The sequence below is a fragment of the Etheostoma cragini genome, chromosome 9 (assembly GCF_013103735.1).
Source record: "Etheostoma cragini isolate CJK2018 chromosome 9, CSU_Ecrag_1.0, whole genome shotgun sequence".
NCBI classification, from domain to species: domain Eukaryota; kingdom Metazoa; phylum Chordata; class Actinopteri; order Perciformes; family Percidae; genus Etheostoma; species Etheostoma cragini.
The window spans coordinates 13,959,829-13,969,519 of NC_048415.1; positions in this window are offsets into that span (position 1 = coordinate 13,959,829).

The window sequence follows — 9,691 nt, forward strand, 5'->3', positions numbered from 1 at the left end:
TCACAAACGGAAATGTTCCAACGCATTTCATATAACTCTCGCTTGTCACCCGCCCTTTTAACATCCGCCCCACTTCCTTTCTTCTCTGTCATCTATCTGATGCCCCATTAACTATGCTGTCCTTGAGTGTTCTTAAGGGCCATTAAACCAGCATTGTCCTTTTCTCTAGTCCTCCTCCCATCTATTTAAAAAACTATACAGGTAAACACATCCTTTCCTGTATCTGATTTTATCAGAAGCAGTATGGTGGCTGGCAACAAAAAACCTTGTATGCCTCTGAGCAATTTTTTTTTGCATGCATCAGATGTCTTCAGATGCACAGTAAGTATTTTAAAGTGCTTAACTGAAGGATTACTGAAGTAGCCCTGTGTGTGTCTGCATGTATGCGTGCTCATGCTGACCCAGATTCACCAGTGCAGTGGGCACTGTGCCAATCCAAATTGCAAAAACTATATTTTTCACTTAACTCTTGCAGTCTACAACCTCTCAAAATGAAGCCTTGTTCACGTGTTGACCCGCTTCACAGGTTCATGTTTTAAAGGTTTTGTTTTGTATTTTTATCTTTACCTCCATTACATTTGGGTGGAGACCAACATCAGTTTTTGTTTTCTTGAAAATGGCAACTTCTTGGTTTGTCTTAAGCAAAACGTGAGGAAAAAAAGGTGAAGTAGATTATGTACCTTTGGCCGAGGACAGTTCAATAATAGATCTTTAAGCTTCTATTGGGGAATATTGCCCCACATAAAAAAAAATATTTTCAAGGGTATCCTCTTCATCTTTTCATAAAGCTTCCCTAGTTATTGCAAGTCTAACAGTGTTCAGGATGTAATATTGAGGAGCTTTTGTCTTCCTATGAAAGTCCATGGTCAATATATCCTTATCTCATTTTCACATATCGCTTCAGTCCCTTAAGATAAGACAGCGATATATCAAACAGACAGTGGGAGCCAACGTTGGACATGTGTTATGAAAAAATGAAATTGAGAGGGAAGGAGATTGAGAAGTGTGGTCAGTAAGAAAGAGAGCTACAGAAAGGGGGATGAGGCAGAAGGACTGACGGGCAAGCAAACTGTACCTGTTTAGCATTGTAAATGAGTAGCAGGTCAAATTTATGGAGGGTCAGGTGTGCCTGTTCAGCAGTAATAGGCTGTCAGAGTGCTCTAACCAGTCCCCTGTCTCCCCCAACCATGCATGTCTGAGGCCAGCAGGACGTGGCTGACGTGCTGGAACTCCCAGGCCCAACATTACAGCTGAAACGTGGGACTATGGTCCTTGGAGTATAGCTGTCTCAGACACAGCTCTGTGAGTCTGCATGCGTTGATGCTGATAAATACTTACTCTGGCTGGATCCCACTCAGTGGAGGCAAAGACGGGTCCTACTGTAAACCCAGATTTAGTATTTTCTAGTGGTCATTACTTATTCTATTATTGGGGAATACTGAATAAAGAAAAATAAATGCCTGGAATTAAAAAAAGACATCTGTTTTTTGTTAACTTAAAAAAAAAGAAACTGTCCATTGTTAGTTGTGATGTTGTAGGTGGATTGCTTTTTTAAATTCAAATCTGCTTTATTGATAAAATATTCAGATAAGCAAATCGTCATCTGAGCTACAAATATCAACAATATTAACAATGTAATGTAAATGCACAGCTTTTTAAAATTCAAGTAAACTCAAATCAAGTAAATCTAAAACTACCAGTCCCTGCCAATCACTAATCAGCGTTTTTCTTTAATAACCCAATTAACTGCATGTTTAGTGCACTGTATGCTGTTTGAGATGCTGATGCTATCTGACCGGCATCCTCCCAACAACCACCAGTATCATGACCTCTTTCAGATTAGGAGTAATGATGTCCAAAATGGAAGATTATACTTCTTACAGATTAGGGGTTATTCCCATAATAAAGCATTAACCTCAGAAGGAATCCTTATCTTCTATTGGCTGATGAAGTATTGAAAATGGCATCACCAAAGAAGTAAAATCATCAAACCTCTTATTTAAAATAATAATTTTAAGATACTAATGTGTACATATGTATATATTCTTCAATTAAGTAAAGATTCAGATTTGATTCAACTGTTTCTGTTGTTTAATTTGATGTCATACCTGTATGTAGGAGTACAAATGTGTGTGTTTGCATTATGCGCATGCAGCCTACTGTTTAGTAGACTACATGTGCGTACTACAAAATAAATGCACAAATATCAATGTAGGTATTTACATTTCCTCCATCTAAGGTAAGTTACCATTCAAGGATTGCTGCTTCTTTCACAGTGTACATTTTTCCCACCCACTAATACCTAAATCTTTACTTTCTGATCATTTGTCATGCTTTCTCATCCTTTTAAATTGGATGCATTAGCCATTTTCTAAATGTTTTCACTTGTTTCTCCCTCCCCTTCACCCTCTTTTTCCAAATCTAATCCCCTGTCCACCCAAGACACCATCAGCAAGACCACCCTAATTGCAGGCAACAGATTCTTCATGGGAATGGTGATTCTGCTGAGAGGAGGAAAAACAATGAAAGCAAATGCTGTTTCTATTGATCAGCCGGTGTCTCTGTCCTCCCTCCAGCCGGCTGTGTTACTGTTTCTGTTCAGAGGTCTGATATGTCATGGGATTTAGTAGCCTGGATGCCTGTTAGTCCCTGCAGAAAGACATTTCAGTAGATAAGCAGAAGAAAGCATGGCTGTAAATACAGGCTGCTCTTGTTACCAAACGCATGTTCACATAGGTTTTCACAAGTTGTCTGAAGCAGCATCAAACATGGCCATTTCACTCCTGGCCCACAGAAAACAATGCAGACAACTCAGAGTCTGAAGAGATTTATCACTCTTCATTAAACATAGAGAATGAGCAGGTTGTGTACTAGAATTCTAAGGGAAATACAACAGTATGTCATATTACAGAACTTAAATTAAGGTTTGTGGTGAGAAAGAACAGATCAACAAGTGGAAGAGAAGAGGTGTGTCAGCCATGGTTCACAAGACACATAATAAAATGACTAATTTTCAGTGAATATAACATGACTCATGTGTTTCCTTTCTACCCACTCTTTTTTATGGGCCCTGTGGGCAGACGCTGTGACAGATTGTCTCACCTTCAGCGACAGCTAATCTATAGGAGTAAATCAGACTGGGGCTGAGGCCAAAGATCAGCTGGAGTGGGCCACAGGTACTGGCCTGCTACCCCCTGCAGCTCCTCACAGCCTATCTACAACTGTAATGATGATGGAAGACCGGTTAGACTTTCCGGTTTACTTTCCAAACTGTTATCATGTCCTATCAGTCATGGAGGCCAGTAGGCTGGGGAAATGAATGTCAACATGTCAAAGGTTTGCATTTTCATAGGAGAACTTACAGAGTGAGGCTCTTCTGGCTGTCCCAAAAGTAATATGAGGTCAGTCCAGCACACAAAGCCTCTTTAACACATAGGAGTGAAGACAGAAGTTGTAGGTAGTGTCAGCATCTATGTCTATTCCTTCACTCTCTGCCTCTGTGTGTGTGTTCGCACTGTTTTTAGTTTGCTTCTCTCCCTCCCTCAGCATGACGGGGATAAGTTTGTAAAAAAAGAGTTCTAGTCTCATCAATAGTTATCAATGTCAAGGTCAGAGAGACAGACAGGTAAGGTGATTTCTTACTGGAGGAAAGTGGGGAAAGGTGAGGGCATACAATAAGGAGAAATGAAAAGCCTGAGGTTAAGGGCAGTTTGATGTTCCTTCATGTAATTCACTTAAGCTGTGAGTCAGATGTTCACAGAGAAAGAGAGGTCACTTGTTTGGATGATTTTGAGTCCACTATTGATTCATATTCGGCATCTCCACCTTGCGCACACAATCAGCAATCCTTGAACAGCATAAGTTCCTCATTATTAGAGATGTAAGATAACGTGAGTATTTGGGACTTGGATGACCTGTGATAAATGTGATTAACTTTAATTACTCAATTTATTAGTTGAAGATTTATAATGCAGAACCCTTGCAACATAAGTCACATTAATATACTTTAACTTGTGTGTTCCTCGGCTCGCAGTGTTTCATCGCAATCCCCTGTCAAATTACACAAGTGTCAGGCTGACATAGTTAATCCACCACACTATTCCCAAGATAATCCTTCACAGGCTAATCGTGCTTCAAAGAATAATTGCCATCATTTAAAAGAAATGCATGAATGGTGTTTGATAGGATTTAATTTTCCCCACAGACTCTCCACACCATACTTGCTGCCAGTGGCAAGGACCTGATTTTTCTTGTACATATATATCTCAATGTATCTCAATGTATCTCAATATATCTCTCTCTCTCTCTCTCTCTATACATATATATATATATATATATATATATATATATATATATATATATATATATATATATATATATATATATATATATATATATATATATATACATACATAGAGAGAGAGAGATCTACAATACATACATGTATGTATATTTACTGTATAAACTGTATATATATCTCTCTAAATATATACAGCATATATATATATATATATATGTATATACATCTATATATAGGCTACATATATATATGTAGATGTGTATATATATAAACATATAAACAAATAAATAAATAAATATAAATAAATATAAACAGCAGCACAAAAGGTGTGACACAGAGGCAGGGCAGTCGGGCCTGGAGTGATGGATTGTATCAGGTCTGCCTGGTGGAATAAATAGAGGCATTAGCAGCTCGACAGCTGGCCCATGCTACTGCTAAGGAATATTGCCTTTAAAAAGTGTAGCATGGTGATGTCTTGGGCCTCACCACACTGTGATGAATGACTTATATTCCCCAGGAAAGCATATTAAAGTCAGATCTCATGATGGATACCAGACAGAAGACAGTAAGAAAGGTGGAGAGGAAAAGGGAAAGAATTAATAAAATGGGAGAGAGGGTTTTTGATAAATTCAAAGGGAGGAAATTAAATCCTAGGCAAAAATATCAAAACTGCCCTACACCCCCTCCTCTACCTTTCATTTCCAGTGACTGATGAAGGGAGCAGAGGCAATTTTGAATTTTTAATGAGTCCTCTTTAGGCCCTAGCACAATGTCTGGTTCTTGTATGTCCCTTAATCTCAGTGGAAAGGTGATTGTGCACTTGCTTCACTTCACACAGTTCCGGTGTGCTTCCAAAGGCAATTTCTGATTGATACCCATGACCCATAAATCTCAGAATCTCTGCCTTTCATTCTCAACTTTCCTCAGGTAACCCTGCACCAACCAAGCTCTTTAGTTGAACTAAACATACGGCGCAACTGGAATTTTTTCACTACTCAATACTTTGAATACTTCAAGGCTTTCCTCATTCTGCGTTAATAGTAGAGTTACAGGTCCGGATGAGTCAGACATCAGAAACAGAGGGAGACACTTGAAAGGTTTTATGGGAGGTTCTTTCAAACTCCAGTACTGTGCAATTGTCCAAAATAAAATAGAATTAAGTTCAAAATTATTTGCAAAATTAGATGATTAGTTTATTATTGATATTAAAGAGCCATGAATGAAAGAATTTGGTAATTCTATACTTGCCGTAGGACAAAAATATTATGTCATTATGCATGTTTTCCATTCCACCATTACTTCATTTTTTTAAATGGTCATAAATGTATGCAAAATTGTAATTTTCATTAATTAGCTGTCATCACAAGCAAGTGAAAAATAAATTGCTTTTTCCCTGTGCTGATGTGATGTCAGTGTGATGAGTGGACATGTTTTGTGCAGGCTGGATGCAGAGCAGCACTGACGGTGACGTGATGCTGACCTGCATGTGTCATTTCTTGGGTATTTGCTGTCTGTGTGGCTGGGGAATGAAGCACTCCACTCCAATGTCAGTGGGCATCAATTGACGGAAGCTGATCAAAACCTGATATCTTCATTGGTATAGGAGTTACTCTGTGTGGCATTTACACTTCAATATCTCAAGGTGTCACATGGATTAGGGAAGATTGATCTTTGGCCTCATCTATTTAATCACAGGTAAAGAGATGGTAATGACGTATTGGCTTTGAAGTGAAGGAGAAGTGAAGGGTTAAACAGGTTGCATTGACTCTGGAGAATTGAGTATGTCCCCATGACAAAATACAGGAAGTGTTAAGAACAGTCTTGTGTGTGTATGTGTGTGTGTGTGTGTGTGTGTGTGTGTGTGTGTGTGCGCGTGTGTGGTGTAATATCATGGACCAGCATGACTTGAAAAAAAATGCAATTGACAAATCGGAAAGTGATGCATTGCAGCGCCTTGGCTGGTTGCCCTCCTGGCAAGGCTTATCCCTCATTCATTATTAATATATTTACTATTTGTTTCATTAATTTATAGGAATGATTAATCACTTTAAATGTAGCCAGAATTAATCCACTGGTGATGCTAATCGTGTGGAGAAAATTTGAAACGGTGCATCATCAGTCAACTGGCGCCATCAGACTCTGTTATCTGAACCAAGTGTCCTCTCATTTTGATTTAATTCAGTCCCCCTTCTTCCCAATCTCTTACTCTCTCTCCCTCCCTCTCTTGCATTTGCTCTCTCTCTCTCTCTCTCTCTCTCTCTCTCTCTCTCTCTCTCTCTCTCTCTCTCTCTCTCTCTCTCTCTCTCTCTCTCTCTCTCTCTCGTTCTCAGAGTAGGGAAATTACACCCTAGCCTACAAAGTGATTTTGACAGCCTCCTCCAAACTCCTCCAATCACTGTCTACCTTTTCAGCATGATCAGACCTTTACAGCTTTACACTTCATTTTCATAGCTGATTTCAGACGGACATCAATCATTTTGCTTTAAGTTTTGGAGGAATAAATGTCCCCGGCTCAGAATCACTTGTTTTCTCCCTGTACTTAAGGACTGTTTACTACTGTTAAACATCCATGCATAATTAAAGCTCTTAAGAATAACTAAAGCCATGCATTTACCACACTATGCTCCTGCTGTGGACAGAAAATAAATCCTCAGAATTGTTTACCAAGGTCAAGGGGTGAGCTAATGTCTCACTGAAAGCTAGGGTTGAGGTTGGGGTTAGGTAGTTCTCCATTATGGGAGTGGTGGACAGCCTCAAGATATTGATCTACAGTTGCTATGCTTATAAGAAAAACAAAAACAAAAAGACTTTATTTATTTATTTTATTTGTCCCACAGTGTGGAAATTGCGGGCAACTCCACCCACGTTATACACTAAAGTCGGATTACAGGTCTTGGGGAGTACTTCTGCACATTTAAAACAAGTTGTATAAAACTTGTTGTGGCTCCAGAGGGAGCAGTGTAAAAATCTGATGTATTGCCTTGCGTGATGTCATTTATCATCATCAGTTGGGTCTCAAGACAACAAGTTTAAAAATGAAACAAATCTGGAGGTGCCTAGTTAGACAGAAATGATCTTACAAAACATGTGCAGCTCGCTGCTCATCTCAGTTTAAGGCTAGCAGCAGAGGCTACATAAGCGGCTGCCAGCATAACTCACCCAAATCCAAGCGCAAACTCTCAGCATTCAAGTTGCATTGTGGGTGATGTAGGCGCCAGGTTTTGATAAGGAGGAATGTCTTGGATAAAAAAAAGACCATACATCTGTTTCTGCTGCATTGATTTTTATACTTTTTTAACTGTTTATTATGATTACAACGGTAGTACATGACTGCAATGCTATATTGATGGAATACTCTTTTAATATTGATAGAGAAAATGGACAGAAGTGGAATTAATGTGGCACAAACTCAAACACACACTTTGTTTTACTGCATCACATAACATGTTCATTTATGCCACACCTCCTTTAATAACTTTACAAGCAAACTGTCGTGTTTACACCTGAGCTGTTTTATTCTTCATATCATGTTTTAATTATTCTGAGCCACAAGGTTTCCCTGTAGTGGAATACACACACACACACACACACACACACACACACACACACACACACACACACACACACACACACACACACACACACACACACACAGTCACACAGCATGCTAAGACCTTGGATCTACCTGGCCAGATGCTTTAGAATAATTAAACAAAAATAGAATTTCAAATGGACCATGAAGTGGAGCTTTTTGGGGGTTTGATAAGTAATGGTGTGTGCGTATCTGTGTGTGCGAGTGTGTGTGTGTGTCAAGGACTGGGTGTGTGTGTGAGAGTGCACAGTGGTGACACTGGGGAAAACCCAGGGTGAAGCTGTGGACCCATAGCCAGGACTGAGTGGAAACAATGAAACCCTTTTCACCGATCACCGATTTGGGAAACCACTGGGGAGACAGAGCCTCTGCTCTCAGCTTCCCCAACAGTGGAGGACACACAAAGACATAAACACGTACACACACAAATTCATGCAGTTATTTTTCCAACTGCTGATCCTTCTTAGTTTAAACATTAAACACATTTTACAAATCTGATCAAATGAGCACAGGAATTGTTGAGTAAAAGTGTTTGCAATTCTGTGTTGACAGCTACATGTAAATAGATGGCTAATCCTTTTCTCGTTTAGAAAATGCCTCCATGCATGCTGGGAAAGTGTGCTTATCCACCAGCACTGTGTTTTAGCCAGTGAAGCATTTTTGCTGAATTTCATTTATATGTGTGCACGCAGTTGACGTTCTCTTAAATGTCTTTCTCAACAGCACTTCAGTACCACACAGACTGAGTGCTCCCACAGCAGGGGGACCAAACTCGTGTCATTCTGGTTTCAAGGTTGCAAGGTTCCTCTGTACTACTAAATCAGCCAAACCCCTACAGTAAAACACACACACACAGACACACACCACCAGGGGAGTGACATAGCTCTAAAGGCCACTGGTTACAAAGCAGCTTTGATTCCCAGCTGTTTTAATGACTTTCAGACACCCTGTTAACTTTCTCACTTTCACTTTGAAAATGCCCACTGGTTTTTATGCATATTACAGTATTGTGACAATCCATGTGCTGGTGTTTAACAAGGGAGAGATTACCGCCACGAGGGAAAGCTGACTTCAGGGAGGAGGAGAAAATGATTACACTTGGCGTTGAAAACCCTTACCCTCAAACGTACGTTGTCATCACAGTTGCACAGTTTACTCACTGTAAAAAAAACAAAGTTCACTGTAAATGTAAGCATTAATAAATTGTGTCAGGGTTATTTTGGTGAGATAGTGTTGGGTCAGAATGCTTGAATTATGGTGGGATATATTTTCAAAAAGTAATTTACTCAGCTGTTGATCACAACATGTCACACAGTGCTGTTTGTCTGTCAGCACGACAAAAGGTTAACAGATAAAACATTAGAGAGGATTTCACACTTCAAACTAATGAGTAAGTCAATAATGCTGCTGGAATCTATTCACAGACTTGGTTGATTCTGCAGCATTGTACAAGTAAAAAAAACTAAACCTTCAACTTAATTAAAAACCTCCAAACTGCTAAAGTTACAAAGATAGAAAAAAAGGTTTATTTGCTTACAACTACTGAACATGTCGGGAAAAAGTAAATGCTGTTGACTGCAAAGGTTAATGAGGTGTATGTTCGCTCGGAGGAGGGAAGACAACGATGCTCTTTGAAGAAGAGGAGGCGTTGTACGCTCGAGGGGCACCCATAATGACACCCCTCAGATCTCATTATCAGGCTTATTGATTGGCCATGGCCACCTGCCTCCACACACACACACACACACACACACACACACACACACACACACACACACACACACACACACACACACACA